Source organism: Oryx dammah, unplaced genomic scaffold, assembly GCF_014754425.2.
Source record: "Oryx dammah isolate SB20612 unplaced genomic scaffold, SCBI_Odam_1.1 HiC_scaffold_15, whole genome shotgun sequence".
Classification (NCBI taxonomy): Eukaryota; Metazoa; Chordata; class Mammalia; order Artiodactyla; family Bovidae; genus Oryx; species Oryx dammah.
The window spans coordinates 28,158,783-28,176,457 of NW_024070199.1; the positions used below are offsets into that span (position 1 = coordinate 28,158,783).

At 48.1% G+C, this 17,675-nt stretch overlaps 1 protein-coding gene across 2 annotated transcripts in view; it reads right to left on the reverse strand.

Moving 5' to 3' along the window:
* CDON (cell adhesion associated, oncogene regulated) overlaps positions 1 to 2,476 on the reverse strand; it is a 99,523-nt gene extending 97,047 nt beyond the window's left edge. The window contains exons 1-2 of one of the 2 annotated variants that reach the window (XR_005723643.1): positions 2,309 to 2,398; positions 431 to 575 (exon numbers count right to left, since the gene is read on the reverse strand). The gene's annotated coding sequence lies outside the window, so the exon portion shown is untranslated. Of the gene's footprint in view, positions 1 to 430; positions 576 to 2,308 lie in introns of both variants that reach the window. The other variant, XM_040255830.1, reaches the window with a different exon arrangement.
* Positions 2,477 to 17,675: the final 15,199 nt, after the last annotated feature.

Here is a 17,675-nt window from a genome sequence, read left to right on the forward strand (position 1 = left end):
GACTATCCGGAGACGTCAAGGCTTCTCTTCTGATGTGTTGCCTTAGCTACACTCTTACACAGTAGAAATGCTAACTACAAGGCAATAGCTAACATAACAATGTGTTAAAAAATAACAAATTTTCACTTAATCGTTTTAAATTTCTGATTTCCAGCCTGATTTTGCTACAATAAGGCTTAATTCTTGAGATCATTTCTCCAGTATTTTACTTAAAAACAGTACCGATTCACTTACAAACAGTACCTAAAAATCTTACAAACAGATTTTTAGTCCAAATGTCTACATAAGAAACATTTCTAAAGAAGCAATATTATACTTCAACTTCCATTTTGACAAAACCATTAATGAAATCATCTAGAAAGTCGCAAAAGCATAAGGGCAAAAGTGGGAAAAGAAAAAGAAAGTATGAGAACTAGTCAATAAGTTTTACCTGAAATTCTTGGAGCCCAGCCCTATGGCAGAAGTTCTTACTCCAACATAAAGACTTCCTCTTTACATATACCTTACAGATGGGACGGTGGGGGGGTGTCCTATCTTAAAATGAACTTAATTTCTTCCATGCACAGTGAAGCCACCTGCAAAGAAGACAAGTAACACTGATTTAGAAGCCGACCTACACAAGGTAGATCTGTATGCTCCAAGTCCTAAGGGTTCTCTGTGCTTCCTGGCTGGAGGGTCAGAGCTGTTTAAGTACTTTCCACAGAAGAGGAGGCTGATGAGAACCATGGCAATCAATCAAGGCGTCCCAAGTGAGTTACTACACAAACAATAGCACAGTACCTCCAGTAACTGATTTTCCTGGTTGACTAAACTATTCAAACAAAGACAGATTTCCCAAATACTATATCCGAGTTTTTGCATGAAAGTTAAACAATATACACATGTGTGTGTGTGTGCATGCATGCGTGCGTGCGTTTTACAGAAATATAAATGTTTCTGCTCCACACGCTGCCAAACACACACCCAGGGCACGTCTTTACGAAATGAAACAGGTTTTCTCCATCCTTCTCATATAACTTAGAGTATGAGGCAGTTTATTTCCACATGTGCAAAACAGAAACTACAGTATTTGGTGCCTCTCTGGGTTCCTAAGAATGCTTTCTAGTTAAGCACTCATTTAAATTTTCCAGAAATTTTCTAGAGGTTGCTTTCATCTTGTCCTAAAAGTTGAACTACTCCCATATTCTCAGCTAAAACAGACTACCCCCAAAAAAATGAGCTATAAAATGTAATAGACTGTTTAGAATTATACTGAGAATAAACCCATTTCATGCTCCAGTCCCCTCCCACCCTCTCCTACCAGACACTGTCCACTAGGTATGCCAAGAGTCAGCTGGAAAGTCTGCGGCTCGTGGCATCAGTGAGGCGAGGAAGGAGAATTGGCCTTGTTCACCTTTACTGGCCACTGGCCTGAGACTCTATCTCATGTTTCCTTTTAGTCCAGTCTTCTATTTCTCAAGGTGTCTGATTTAAGGACACAGAGGTTAATGAGGTTCTCTCAATTCTAGATGCCAACTTGTAAGGCAGCCTGCCCTTCAGGCACCTGCCACCCTCTGGAGTCTGAACTGGGAAAAACAGGCATTCTGGAGAAATCTCTTTTTGGAGAGCCTTCCACCTGATTTGGTGGGCTGGGGAGAACAATGAAGGGAAGGGCGAGAGAGGCTCTCTAGCCCCTTGGTGATTTATTACTGAAATTCCTAGATGTGGAGAGAATGCAACAAAGGTCTGGAAGCTGCAGAGTGAAATAAATAGCGGGCTGTAATGTATTTAGCAAATGATAATGCAATCCACAGAATGCTTTACAGAGGAGAAGGAAAAAATACGCTCCCTGGGGCTGGGAAGTCACTGGGTCTGGGAAGGCAGAGAAAGATACATTGTGCAGGAAATTTCTCTTGATTCTCCCTACGCATAAATCACTGTCTCTCTCGGGCGCTCCGCGGGGATGGAGGTTGAGAGAGGCGAGAGATCCGGCTCCCTTGGGAAAACATGCCCGGCGCCCCTTGCACCCCGCTATGCTTCATCTCACCTGCCCCAGCGGATCATTGTCAAAGAGATTGCATCGTGTCACTGACACCTCACCCCGCCTCCTCCACGAGGTGGCTCAGAGTCCCCAGGACCGGGAACCTAGGAGCTCCCCGCTGCGCATCCTTCAGTTACCCTTTCCAGACCCCGCACGCAGCCTGGACCCCCAGCCCTCCCGGGCAGCCCGCTCCCCCGGACCTCCAGCTCCCAAGCCTCGTGGCGCTCAAGCCCGGTGTCCCCAGGCCAGCCCTCCCGCCCACCCTTAGGTGCGACCCCACCCCCGCACCTCTCAGCGAGGCTGGCTAAGCCCCCAGACCTCCTGCGCGGCAGCCGGCTCCGAAAGCCACCCCCAGGTCATCCCCCGCGCGCTGGCGGCGGCTACAGCGGCGGCGGCGGCTGCGATCCGAACTGGCCCCTCCATGCACCGGGCAGGGCAGCGGGAGGGCGCGGCGCCTCGCACGGCGGGGCGGGGGGCGCGGGGGCGGGCGGCGCGGGGTCCCGATCTCCTCGCACCAAGCCGCGCGAGCCGGGCACCCGGGACTCAGGGGAGGGGAGGCGGGGGTAGGTGGGCGGAGTCACCGGGGCGCGCCCCCGCGGCCGCGCTCCTCCCCGCCAAGGCGCGCGGGCGCGTCACCCGGCGGGCGCAGCGCCAGCGAACAGCACGCGAGGAGCGGGAGGAGGGAACCGGGCCGCGGAGGCCGCAGCTCCCCGCCGGAGGGTGCGCGCGCAGCCTGCCAGATCAGCGGCGGGGGGATGGGCCGTACCAACGAGCGGGGGGGAGGGGGTGTGCGTTCCGGGCAGGCCCTTCTCCCTGTCCCCCTCTTGCTTGCGCTACAAGGGAGCGCCCCCAGGAAAGGAGAGGACAGTCTGTGCTTTGTTTTAGGATGGGGAAGGATGAGCTGCCTTAGCAATTCTCGGAATTTCCCATAATGCCTGCACTCCCTTTCCCCTCACCTTTACTTCCCCGGGAGAGGCGGCCTTTGGGGCGGTCCACTACTGGGCTCGAGCACGAGCACTACTGGGTTACACGGTCCCCGGTTTCCCCGCCCAGGCCCCGCCCCTCATCCCTCCACCTAAGCCGTCTGCGGAGCCTGCCAGTCCATCCCTTCTCTTGGCTCGTACCTAGAGTCTGCCTTATGGCTCCGGCTTCCCGCCGCTTTTGGTTCCTTCGCCTTTGCCCCACGTTTAGTATTTAGATTCTTAGGCGGTGAATCTTCCTCGGATTCATCGCTTCTCCCGCTCTGCCTTCACATATACGCAGGCAGGTAACAAAACTTACCAGAGACTAGGAGAGGCTCAGCGTCGCCTCGTGCAACCGCCTCGGCCTTTGGCCCCAGAGTCTTCCCAACTTGTCCTTTGGACGTGCCCCAAGTGATCTGATTTCGCTGAACTTCAGTTGTTAAAACAGTAAAGGGGGAAATAATTTCTACTGTATTTAAAAGGTTGTTCTGAAGCGTAAGTATGATACTTAGTGGAAAGCACCTGCCACGGTATGGGCATTCGAGGATTGTGACCTCTATATAGGAATAATAATAATAGCAGTTAATTTTTTTTACCATCATCGTCACTTACTATTTAATTACAAAAAAGGCTCTAATGATAATTGAAGTTCAAAAAGACTCAGTTCTGAACATCAGGAGAAATATGACATTCCTAACTTTCCATGGGATCGCAAAGAGACGTGACTGAGCAACTTTCACTTCACTGCCTTCTTAATTGAATTTCACAAGCAAAGGCTATGAAAGTGTGGTGGTGTTTAGACAGTTTAGTTTTTTTCTTTAGCTACATCCAGAGTCTTTATGAAAGCATCGGGTCCTAAGAAAGTCAGTATGCTGCTGCTGCTGCTAAGTCGCTTCAGTCGTGTCCGACTCTGTGCAACCCCATAGACGGCAGCCCACCAGGCTCTGCGGTCCCTGGGATTCTCCAGGCAAGAACACTGGAGTGGGTTGCCATTTCCTTCTCCAGTGCATGAAAGTGAAAAGTGAAAGTGAAGTTGCTCAGTAGTGTGTCCAACTCTTTGAGACCCCATGGACTGCATCGCACCAGGAAAGTCAAGTATAGGAGAGGTAAAAAAGAACTCTACTTCTTTGTTTTCTGTTGTTTCATTTTTTACTTATTCAAACCGAGTCTGTACGTTATTAACTTAAGGTATATTACATGATTTTTTCAATCAGTAAATAAGATATCCTGTAAACAGTGAAGGTTTATTTGAACTGAGAGTTTTGTATGAATGAGATGGAAGTCCTGCAGGTTTCTTGCAGCACTCTAAGAATCCCGTAGCAGTTCCTCTACAGGTTCTTGAGGGTTCTCTCCTGGAGCCTCATTGATTCTGGGCTTTCCCAAGACTCATAGTGACTTTTGAATATCACTATGCCTATTTGTGGCACCAGTGGTAAAGAACCTGCCTGCCAGTGCAGGAGATGTAAGAGGCAGGCTCAGTTCACAGGGGCTTCAGTTCTTGGGTTGGGAAGATCCTCTGGAGGAAGACATGGCAACCCACTCCAGTATTCTTGCCTGGAGAATCTCATGGACAGTGGGCTACAGTCCATAGGGTCGTGAAGAGTCAGACGTGACTGAAGCGACTCAGCACACACACATGGTATTGTTACTCTTAATCAGGCCTGAGAAATAATCATGATGTTTCTGGATGCTGATTACTCCCTTGCTACCTTAGCTGTAAAGTGGAGAATTCATTTCAGGGGCAAATTTCTTTCCCATTAATGAATTATTCACTTATTTGTTCACTTACAAATGTAAAGTAGTATTTTACAAGTATTATCATTGAGCGCCTACTCTATGCCACTCCAAAGCAAAGAGATACATGGAGAAATAGGACCCAACACAAGCTTCCAAGAGCACACAATCTAATTGTGATACTGATCCATCAGGGGATAAGTATGTTGAAACATCTTCAGTGCAATGAACAAGCAAGGTGTGGGAGCACAGGGTCAGTGTAGCTAACCCAGTTTAGAGTTTGGGGAGAGTGGAGAGTGGCTTGTCAAGAAAGGCTTCCCAAAAGAAGTGATCCATGAACTAAGCCTTAAAGGATAGTAGGGTTGGCCAGGTGCAGGTGAAGGAATTGGGAGGGTGGTCTAGCAGAGGGGATGTTATGAGTAAAGGCAAGAAAGGATGCCGCTCAAAGGAACTGCAAATACTCATTTGTGATTGAAGTCTGAGGGGTCAGGTAGGGACTGGTAAGGAAAGGAATTGCAGGTAAAAGCTAAGGCCAGTTCACAGATGGCCGTGCATGTCATGCCAAGCAGCTGAGACTCGATTCTGTAGACTGAGGGAGTCAGTACAGTGCGGAGTGTGATATGGGCAGATGTATGTTTAGAAAGATCACCAAGCAGCAGCTATAAGGACAGATTTAAGGGATCCAAGCCTGAGATCAGACAATTGGGAAGCTTCCAAAGCAATCCAGGCTGTCCAGTTGGGTCAACTGTAGAAAAGTGAAGAGAAAGGAACTTCCAGAAACAAGAGGAAATCTTGGCAGGATTTGGAACCTGATGACATGTGGAAGGTAAAAAAGAGAGAGGACTTGAGGATGATATCAGCCTTCTAGCTTGAGAAGTTGGTGACCCTCTCTCTACACCCATGGTACTCAGGAAGAGAGCTATGCCCTGCGCGAGAGATGGATTTTAGAGGAACAATAGTGTTTGATTTGGATACTTTTGAGTTTGAGGTGTCCATGGACCTTCCAAGTAAAAGTGTTTATTAGAAGAGTCCAAGCTGCAGGTTCTACATTTGAAAGTTATCAACAAAGAGTAGTTTTTAGTAAAAGTGTTTATTAGAAGAGTCCAAGCTGCAGGTTCTAGATTTGAAAGTCATCAACAAAGAGTAGTTTTTACACTATGAAAGTAGAGGTGAAGCCTCAGGAAGAATATGGAATCCTAGAAAAATGTGGCCAAGGATAGATCTCTAAAATTCTGATATCTAAAGCCTTCAATTATCCCGATGAATTTGGAGGGTGGGTTGCTGAGAGAGCTCAAGGTGTAAGACTTGAAAAGGATGCTTGAGGAAGGTGATGGGGGTTTGGAATAGTCATTAGAAAAATGAGAGTTGAAAATTGAAAGTTAAAAAGCATTTATGGGATTGATGAGGGATAGTGAGGGTCTGGCTTAGATTGGAGATGGTGAATTTGTAGTGATGGAATCTGCATGACTTTATCAAAATCTAACTGCTCAGGCATGAGGGGAAAGATGGCACTAGACTGATCCAAATTTGGAGCTGTGCTGGAGGATGTGTACAAGGAGATTCATGTGCAACATTCGTAAGAAAATAATTTAAATCGTCAGTCACAAAATCTGGGCTGAGAGCTGGAAAGAAATGACCAAACCCAAAAGTGCAGGTGTATTATCTTCCCTATGACCATGAGAAGGGTATGACAGGAACACCACAGGTAGATCCCTTTGCTATCCATGTCCTGTTCCAAGGCTTGGTTTTTCAGTTTATCCCCACTGGAGGCAACTCTCACGGCCAAGCTGGAGCACCTGGTGAGGGACCAGCTATGTCTCTTGTGATGTATCAGAAAGAAGTGGCCAGGGGGGTAACATGTTCCCCCTCACTTGTCTCCAAATTTCCCTGTTTTATATACAAGGAAATGGAGGTACAGAAAATGCAAGACCACCAAGTTAATGATATTCAAGCTGGGCTGAAAACTTGTGCTTGGCGGCATCCTGTCCATTTGGTATTAACCAAGTAGTTATTTGTATTGTAACTTAAGATTGAAGGCAGGAGGAGAAATGGACGACAGAGGATGAGATGGTTGGATGGCACCACTGCCTCGATGGACATGAGTTTCAGCAAGCTCTGGGAGTTGGTGATGGACAGGGAAGCCTGGTGTACTTTCACACGTTGATGGTAAGAATTAAAAATGGCACAACCACCAGGGTAGAAAATCGGAAGATATTTATAAAAATTCAGCATGCTATCACCCTTTGATCCAGCAGTCCCAGCCTCTAAATCTATCCTACAGACTCTCCTACACGCACGTGCAAGGCTGATGTGAAAGTCGTTCACTGTGGCCTTGGTCATGACAGATTAAGAACAACTCAGGTGTTCATCATTAGACAAAACCCCAAAATTTGATATGAAAACAATACCCACTTTTCCAGACTTGAATGAGATCACCCACATCAAATTCCTAGCACAGCACCTGATGCATAGTAGGATCTCAGAACATGGTGAGTACAGAAACAACACCCAATTGCAGGGGAGGTAGAAAGGCTTTAAGAAGGAAGGAGAACGTGACCTCAGCCTGGAGGCTGGGGAAGACTCCAAGAGAAGTAGAAAAATGGGGAGGGTTCCCTACGATGAGTGAGGGGCACAGGGAACAAAGCTGTGAGGGCAGAATGGAAAGAGGAAGGAAGGTTCTGGACAGCGAGTGGCCCAGGGGATGAGAGCAGAGTGGTACTTAGGAGCGGTGGGAGGTGGAGTTATTGAGAGCATTCGGGGCCACAGGGGAAGGATTGAATTGTATCATGAACTTGAGACTTTCTTCTTTGGGTCATAAGAGTAATTAACTTATATTTGTATTGTATCTTATGGTAGAAAATCAGACCTTACTGGTTGGATTTGGTACCAACCAAAATGAATGTTATGAGCCTCTCAAATATTCTTGGGCTGGAAATGACCTAATAAGGGACATCCCGGGTGGTCAAGTGGCTAAGACTCTGTACTCCCAAAGCAGAGGGCCTGGATTCAATCCCCAGTTAGGGAACTAGATTCCATATGCCGCAACTAAGATCTGGTGCAGCCAAATAAATAAGTAAATACATGAATATTTTTTTAAAAAGAAGAGATGACTGATAGACGTGGCAAATGTCAGAGTATCCCTCTTAAGCAAGAATGGTCAGAGTTGGTCATCACCAAGCTGGCTCGGTCTGTTAAAGGTTTTCAAACCAAACAGTGATTTCACATGTTTTGATGTTGGTCATGGCTTTGGATTTTATTGGATCTTATTTACATAAGAAAAAAATTAACCAATTTAAAACTGAAAGAGGGAAGGGAAAATGACCATCTAAAAGTCAATTGGTTTAGGGCCTTTCTCTCTGCTAAAGGTTCCAAAGTTCAAAATAACAACTAAATCCCACAAGAAGTTGGGCCCAGAGGGCTAAACAATAACAAAAGTCGCTTGTCTCCCTTTGGATGGTTTCCAAATTTATACAACAAAGTTCCCGTTAAATATGCAGGAAGTTCTGATTATTTATGATGTAATTTAATATTGACATGTTATTAAGGGAGCTGACCCTCCTCCAAGCCTTTGGAATTTCACATTGAATGACTGCAGGATGACTTCCCTACCAAGGCTCAGAGGGGGGTCATCAACAGTTTTCCTCTGCGAGATATTTTTTTTTTTTCTTCAAAAAGAAATTCCAATAGGTTGACTGTACCCTCACTGTCTTGTACATTTCCTGAATGTGTGCAAGAGGATTTCACGGAGAGAGAGATTTCTATGGCCTTTTTAATGCTGAGCAGGCTAAGCTCCGGAGGCTCACGGCCTAAACCCATTACACACAGATCACCTAACTCTGTGACTGGGTTTGTGACGCCAGATTAATTTACCCACACACCAGGTCGGGAGAAAATGACTTTACACATCTCCTTTGCACCAGCAAAGAATGTGGAGATCATTTTACAGGAAAGAGAAAGACAGGTCTGTAATGAAAGCTGGTGCAACGTGTTTGCTCTTTATATGCACCAGCTTGCTTTAGACAGCCACGGTTCCTCATCAATGATTTTATTTCTTAAATCAGCAGCAAAGAATGTTACAAAAACTGACTTGCCTCTCAGACAAATTATTTAGGCTTTGTGCAGCAGTTTTCTCATCTGTGAAACAGTAATAATGGTACCTGTTTCCTATGACTGTGGTGAGGATTAAATGAAATAATGCATACAAAGCAATGGGCTTTGAAATAATAAATACATTATCAGTAATTTAAAATAGCTACTATTATTACCTTTATCATCATGGTAAAAATCACTGTGAATTCTCCTCCCCCAGACTAAAGTTTTCTCTCTCTGCTTTACGTTTTTTCTCTCTCTGCTTTCATTGTGAACAACTACCATGCTACATGAGCAGTGGAAGAGTGAGCACACGTGAATTAATGATCTGTGTCCTGATGGTTCACGTTTTAGCAATAAGGATTATACTTGCTCTTCATATGAATAGCTATCCATAAATGACATAAATGTAGAAGCCTGTTATGAGGATGAGATAAACTCGGCACACGGCCTTCTATGGTGCTTGTTAACCAGATTATCACATACCTACATAAAAAGACAAGCGAGCTCATGACTTATCATCCTTAGTCTTGCTTGCACTCTACCTAACCAAGTATTTTCTCTACTTGGTTCAGAGTATTTCCAGAGAGCCTCAGTGCTAACGTGCCTCTCCTAACAGAGCTTCCTGAGTCCCTGTGTCTCCCTCCACCTCATGCCTTGTACTAGCGGCCATGCTTTCCCGCGTCCCCTCTTCTGCGTCGTGCCCTCTCCCTTGACCACATGTTGACCAGGTCATTTACCAACGGCCTGCTCCCCGATACTGTCTGTCCCATCCTGGGAGTTCTGGGCACCACATTGTCCAGGAGGGATGGAAACTCTTTATGAGTTTGGACAAATGTAAAATGACATATATCCCCCACTATAATATCACATAGAATAGTTTCACTGCCCCCTCAAAATTCTCTGTGGAAGAAAAAAAAAAAAGAAACTCTTTGTTTCTGACTCCGCCTCACCATCTCAGCCTTACCACTTCCGTAAGGGCTACAGAGACCGGGGTCCGGGGCCCAGATAGGAAGAAGACACCAGGGGAGGAGAGCTGGGGACTCCGGCCACTTGGGACAGAGATGAGGAGCCTGGAGAAGCCCCCTTGAGTTTTGGATTCAGCTTTTACATTCACGCTTATGCCCAAAAGGGAGGGAAGCGAGTAGGAGAGAACCACTGGGAGGTAGCTACCAGTGAGGGAGGTTTATGAGTGGTGGTGGGGATGGAGAACAATTTACACTGTGTTCACTGTCCCTCGCTTCCCTGCACCAGGGACCCTTAGTTAATGAGGGAGTGGGATGGAGAAAGACACAGATTTTCTCCATGTTTTTCCAAGCTGCCAGTGTAAACTGGCCATGGGCTTCTCAGAGTGTTTTCAGGCTAATTCAATCTAAGGGGTCAATAACTGAGACCAGCTTTGTAATTGGTTCTCCTGGGATCTCAGGCCATCACTCTATAGGAGCAGACTTCCAAGTGCTACAGCAGACACCCCTGGAGATATTTTGGCTTTGGGGGTCTTCTGCCTCCTCCACCACCGTTCAGATCACAGCACGTGTTTGGCTCTGTGCTGCCTACATTTAAGGCCAAACAGAGGAGCCTGGCAGGCTACAGTCCATGGGGTTGCAAAGAGTCAGACACGACTGAGGAACTAAGCGCGCACACACACACACACACACACACACACCCTTTCTCGGGGGGCTTCCCAGGTGGTGCTAGTGGTAAAGAACCCACCTGCCAATACAAGAGATGTAAGAGGCATGGGTCCGATCTCTGGGGCAGGAAGATCCCCTGGAGGAGGGTATGGTAACCTACTCCACTATTCTTGCCTAGAGAATCCCATGGACAAAACAGCCTGGCAGGCCACAATCCAAAGGGTCTCAAAAAAATCAGGACTAAAGCAATTTAACACACACGCGCGCACGCGCGCACGCACGCACCCTTTCTCTGCTTGCCCTATGGCCATTAATCTCCTGACCAGCAATGTGTTAGGGACTGAAATTAGCAACCTCCACCCCCTACGTGGTCCCAGACTAGGTGTGGGCATGAGAAGACCTTGGGAAGAACCCATTCACAGGCCCTCTTGATGTCTCAGACTTCACCTGCATTCAGAAACACCTCTTGGCCCATTCTCTTTGTATTCATTTCACGGATTTGTCTAAAGACTCAACACTGAGCCAATTAGCCCCTCCTGCAGCCCAGCTTCTCTTGGGCCCCTTCACAAAGGGCTTCCACCTTGATTAAAGGACTGTGCCTGGGGAGATCTGTGCTTAGCACTTTTCGAAATGCTGGAAGAGGAGGACTGTGGGGCCTTTCGCAAAAGGAAGGGAGGCAATGGACATGGGGGCATTGAGACTTAAGTCCCAAAATAAGCCAGAGCAATGCAGAATGTCAGGACTCAGACTTTTTTCCGCAGTGAGATCATTTCCTTTTTAACCATCAGAACCAAGCCTCTGGGGGCTATACATGCCCATCAGGTCCAATCCGCTGCCTCCACGCATGAGGCTGGCTCAGAGATAGCTCACTTCTCTCATAGGCCCTCTTTACCCTTCTCTCCCCATGTCAACATCTTGCAGCCTAGTCCCCTTCCAGGCCCAGGGGTTAGCGTCACCATTCTCCTACACAGGAGACATTTCAGAATGTCTTTGGGATGTTCAGCCCAGCTGGATTCCTTTTGGTGAGCCCTGCGATCATCTGGAGTCACCAGGAAGGTGGCCATTCTCAAAATTCTCTTTCTACCAAGATCAGCAGCCCCAGTCTGGAGAGTCAGCCCTGGGTTTCCTCTCGAGCCTGGGTCAGTGCTCACTTCCACCCCATGGCTGTCTCAGAGATGGCTCAGAAGGTGCTGAGCTTAACACACACTTGGAAAAAACAAGGCAAAGGCTAGAAGGAGATGAATTGATCATTATCCTTCTACTGTCCTCTTTTCCTCTATTTCTTTCTCTTCCTGTAAACACTGAAACTGCTGTAGTTCCCCATAGTGCTGATTAAGTGTAATGAAATTATTCAATGACATTTACTAAGTGCCTACAAGATATTATCAAGATTCTACACTTCTTTGTGCGTACTTCCTACTCTGCTGCTTTCCTGGGTGGAGTCCCAGGAAGACACATGTATCTTCTCACCATTTCTTTGAGCAGCCAAAGACCCACACAAATGCTTATCAAGCTTTCTCTATTTGTTTATCACTAGCTTAGCACTCATAGAAAGACACAATAGCATCTCTGCCCTTGAGACATTTAGTCTTTTTTAAGTGAGATAACATCACACTTAGCTAGTACCTATTATGTGCCAGGCACAGTTTGATAGCACTCACTCAATAATTCCTCTGAAACAGGTATATTATTCTCATTTTATAAAGGAGGAAACCAAGGCTCAGAGACATTGAGTACTTACCCAAGGTGACACAGCTAGAGATACAGAACTGGATTCAAACCCAAGCAGGTGAACTTCAGAATAAACACACACTTAACTCTCATGCTTCATAGCTTTTTAAATGTGGTCTGCACAATGAGAAAACCAGGCAAAGCAGCACAGAAGCAAGCACTCAGCGGTTATGGTGGAGACTGAGGTTATGGGTTTAAAGATCAAGAAAGAAATGGTCCTTGAGGAGAAAACCACTGAAAGAACTGGGTTGGACTGTTTCAGGGCTTCCCAAGTGGTACTAGTGATGAAGAACCCACCCGACTGTCAGGTTAGATCCCAGGGTCGGGAAGATCCTCTGGAAGAGGAAATGGCAACCCACTCCAATACTCTTGCCTGGAGAATTCCCACGGACAGAGGAGCCTGCTGGGCTACAGTCCATGGGGGTCTTAAAAGAGTCGGGTAGCACTGAAATGATTTAGCACACAAACGGACTGTTTCAAAGCTAACAGAAGACCTTGGTCACATTCAGAATGAAGGAGATAACCTGGAGATCTGAAGAGAAGCTACGGGGGAGGGAGGGAGACTGGCCTGACTTAAGAATAAGGAAGATAGGAGAGCTCCACTTTCAAATATGACGGTGCTAGGAATGCCTGCCTCCTGGTTTTGTAAGGATTAGAACAATGCCTCGAACGTAGTAAGTTTGGGCTATACCATTACTATTATTGTTTTTGGATGAACTTTCACTTTGGGACTTGCTCGAGGTGGAGACCGGGGAGCCTGGCTTATATTATGGTGTCTTAGGCTAGTGACTGAAACAGTGAAAACCTTTGTTCCTGGCAAGGCAGAACTATGCTCTCATTTCAAACCCACTTATAAATCCTGCAATGGAAAAAACAGGGCTGGCCCGTAGGGAACTCACTAAAAAGGTCTGACACTTGGGCCACACTCTCACGAAATCCACTGGCAGAAGGGCCTTCAGGCCACCCAGCCCCATGTGTAGGTGAGAGGCGATTAAATAGGTGATCTCACTGGGTCCCTCCTGACTGAAAAGAGGGCCCAAGTCCTCAGTCCTGTAAACAGACTCCTATCCACTGCAAACCATAGGCGTTTTTGTGGATTGTTCTTTGTTCAGAAAAAGCCAGAGCAGTTCCGAGGAGCCTGCAGAATGTTAGAGCTGTCACTCCCAAAGTAACAAAACTCTGTTACCCAGAGGACCAGCAAAGCAAGGCAAGGTATCTGTCTCCGTGAGTCAGGGTTTACTTAATATTCACAACCCTGGCAGTTTTTTGACTGATGAAAATGTTTTGCAAACAGAACCTGGTCCTGTTTTTCTCCTCGCTCCTTCCCCTGCCAAACGTCAAGTGAGAGGTTGGCAGAGGCGGTGCTAAACCAGTAGGGCTGATGAGATAGTATCTCCGTCTCCTTGTAACACAAAACATTTATTTTGCAGCGAGTTGAAAACCAAACTGAAAGGGGTCCAAGATTTCTGGGAGCAAGAGGCTTGATCTTCCCCCCTGCTGGATGGCCTGGTTTGTTGTCTTTCTGCCTTTCGTCTCCCCCACAGCAATGCACCAGCCCCCCCAAAGACTCTGGTTCAGTGATAAAGAACCCACGCCAGTGCACAAGATGTAGGAGACGTGGGCTAGGTCCCTGGTGTCAGGAAGACCCCCTGTAGAAGGAAATGGCACCCCACTCCAGTATTCTTGCCTGAGAAATCCCAAGAACAGAGGAGCCTGGTGGGCTGCTGTCCGTGGGGTCTCAAGAGTAGGACACAACGGAATGATTACACAACAACAAAGGTGTGAGTAGGGTTCCCTCTTTACCACCCAGGAGCCGCCAACACCGGCTCTCAGGGGCCTCATTGTGCCCACAGGCTGGGCCCTGGGCCTCTTTTCATGAGGCCCGCTTTCCTCTTAGCTCTGAGCAGACTCTGTGTTATCGCTGAGGCTCCTCAGGTTCATAATTGATTTTTTTTGGTCCCACTTGCTCAGGACTCCAAAGTACCAGCCGGCACCACTCGGCCTCAGCCTGTCTGCTCCGTTACTTAAAACACAAGTGTTATCCAAATTTTTTCTTTGAGAAAACAGAAACACCCAAAGAGCTGGTCCCAAGGTGACTTACAACCGCAGTGCTGTGGGCCTGCTCTGGAAAGCACACCATCGCCTCGTGACTTCTTCCTCTAAGTCAGGTTAACTAGGCGCTGTTTATGTCAGAGCTTCTCAACCTGAGCACTGTGGGTGTTTTGGAGCAGATAATTCTTTGTCCCGTGCACCCACTTAGCAGTGTCCCCTGCCTCTATCCAACAGATGCCAGTAGCCCCCATTTGTCCAGTCGTGACAGCCCAAACATCTCTGAGACAAGCCAGTGTCCTCAGCGATAAGGTTGTTGGATTTAGCAAATGAAAATACATAGATACATCTTATCTGTCACCTCATGGAAGTAGGCCACCCCATTCAGGAACCATTAGGCTAGGCGTGAAACCCTGAGCCTGTTGCGTTCACAACCACTTACTTACATGATAACGGTGTCAGGCACTTGTGAGCACCCCATTCCGAAGATGAGAAAATGCACTGTGGTGTCCTAAATGGGAGGGAAGTCCGAAAGGGAGGGGGTATATGGATACTGTACAGCTGATTCATTTTGTTATGCAGTAGAAGCTTCCCAGGAGACTCAGTGGTAAAGATTCTGCCTGCCAACACAGGAGACTCAGGAGACTCAGGTTCGATCCCTGGGTCAGGAAGATCCCCTGGAGGAGGTCATGGCAACCCACTCCAGTATTCTTGCCTGGGAAATCCCACGGATAGAGGAGCCTGGAGGGCTAGAATCCTTGGGGTCACAAAAAGTCAGACACGACTGAGCGACTGAGCTCACAGAAGCTAACACACATTGTAAAGCAACTATACTGCAATAAAAATTAATTAATAAAAAACAAAGATGAGAAACTAGGTCTTGAAGAGAAAGTGGTTTGACCCAGTCGGCCAGGTGGGTGATTCATTTCAGTCTCTTTCTGTTCCATTAGAGTCTGGATGGTGCTCATCCCTTTGTAGAATCTTCCATGTTTATGAACACAGAAGAGCCCCCATTCCCACACATTCCAACCCGTCTGTGCCCCGATGCTCTGATAACTGGGGCGTTGATTGTACCAAGGACCAAACCAGACCCTGTCCTACAAACCCCTCCAGCCTGCACAGCTCTGAAAGCCTCTCTTGGAGAGATGGAGGGGAAGGAGAAGCAGGGGGTGCGGGGTCCCTGCCTCCCACTGCTCTGCAGCCCAGGCCCAGAGAGACAAAGGGCGTGCGGTGAGGCGTGATCGCTTCCCGGGCTCGCCACCCAGTCAATGGGGCATCCTGGATCCCTGCCCTCCAGCGCTCTGGGGCCTTATTAACAGACCTCAGCTGTTGCCCAAAGCCCTTACCTCACCGGCGAGGGCTCTATTTGCATGATAATACCCTCTTTGGGGGGATGATTGCTTAATTAAAGAACAGCAATCGCGTTAATTAGCATGTCTCCGTGCGCCCCGGTCCTTCGTCGGATTCCAATGAGCTGCTCATTAGGCCTGGGCACTGGGACAAACCCGGGGCCTCTGGCAGCCGGAGGAGGCTCCCCGGGCCGGCGGCCGCAGTCAGGACCTCAGGGACGGGAGGCTCAGACCTGCCAGCAGCGCAGCTCAGGCTTTGTGAGGAGGGCAGCTGACGGGCCTGGGCCAGCAGCACCTTCTGGGCCCGTGACCTGTGTGCAGGGGAGGGCCGGGCCTGGAGGGTGGCTTTGCTGGCTTTCTCTGGGGTCCTGCTCATCCACTCGGCCACACTTCCCTTCTCAGCTCCTTTGTCCAGAACCTTCTGCGACCTGACACCATCCTCCTCCCATGAGCCACTTTCTATCACCCACAACCCATATTCTCTTCTCCTCCGCCCAACGCCAGAATCTATTTTCATCTCAGCGCCCCACAGAGCCCTCACTCCCAGTTTTAGGGGCCAATTTTTCTCGCTTAACAGGTTGTGTGGGGGCTGGCAGGTGAAACCAAACAGAAACAAACAAGGGAAAACATCTGTCCTGATGGAGAGATGGTCCCCTGCCCCAGGCGAGATCACCACCTTTCTTTAACTTCTCTCCCCTGAAATCCACTCCTCTGAAGAGGATTTCCAGAAACAGGGGCCAAGGTGGACTCTTACTGCCAAAGCTCACCCTTCCCTGATTATTAACAAAATAGGTGTTATGTTGGCTGCTGGACAGACACTTCTTGTACCTTACAAGGGATATCAGCTGAACTATACTTTTCTATCTCTCTCGATGTTTTCTGGAAGACCCTTTCTAGAATAAGGACAATAGCCTTCCCTCTATTTAAGAAGGAAATCTTATATATTTCTACATAAGACAAGAAAAGATCTGTCTTCTGCCTGGATGTCAATGTACCTAAGATCAATTGACCCCCTTCTACATTACACGCACTCTCTCCATACTTCAACGACTGTGTCTATAAGATTCTGTCTATTGCAAATAAAGGTAAAATACACATTTTAAACCTAATGAGAGAAATAGCCCTGAATTTGCACTCAAAGAAATCTGGCTTTCAGGACAAGTTTAGCATTTTCTGGGACTTTCAAGCAGAGACTGAGATGGACTTCCCTAGTGGTCCAGTGGCTAAGACTACACACTCCCAGTGCAGGGGCCCCAGGTTCGATCCCTGGTCAGGGAACTAGATCCCACATGCCGCAACTAAGAGCTTACCTGCTGCAACAAAAGATCCTGCATGCTGCAGTGAAGATCGCAGATCCCTCATGCTGCAACTAAGCCTGACCTGGTGCAACCACGTAAATAAATATTTTAAAGAGAAGAAGAGTGAGAGGCTCTCGGACTCCAGTCCCAGAGAGGGACCCAGCCCAGCCTCCCCCATCAGTTCAGGGCTCTCTCCTCCCTCAGCCTGGTGAGCACACACCCAGCCTTTAGCATCTCCATCTTGCTCGCCTTGGTGCTCCTAGACAAGCAGACCTGGGCCCCCAGCTCTGGAGCCTCCACCTTTGCCCATGTGGCACGAGAATTCAGAGGAGGGGAGAGGAGGTGACCGGGACTGACTTTAGGGACTTAGGTTGGAGAGGGAAGGGGGAGGGGAGGGAACACGGGAGGCAGGGGTCTCTGGGGAGAAAGAGCCCCACTCCCCCTGGGTATGGTCCTGTGGCGAGAGTAACAACAAACCAGGGGTAAATCCACTTCCTGGCAGGAAGCTGAGCCTGAAACCAGATGAAGCCACGGCAGTTCAAAGGGAGAGTGACACCCAAACAAGAGAGCAGCTCTTAATCCCGCACAGAACGATGAGAATGGGGGGCTCAGGCCCAGGAGGGAGGCGGCCCGGCTTTGTTTAACCAGGACTGAGAACACAGCCCTATTGAGAGGCTGGGCCTCCGAGACACAGACCCCGAGGGGTAGTTGCCAAGTTGAAGGCAGCCCAAGGCTGCCAGCTTTCACCTCTTTAGTTCTGGGCTTGGCAGTAATGAGGCGAAGGGCCAGGACTTTTAACTGTCTGGGTC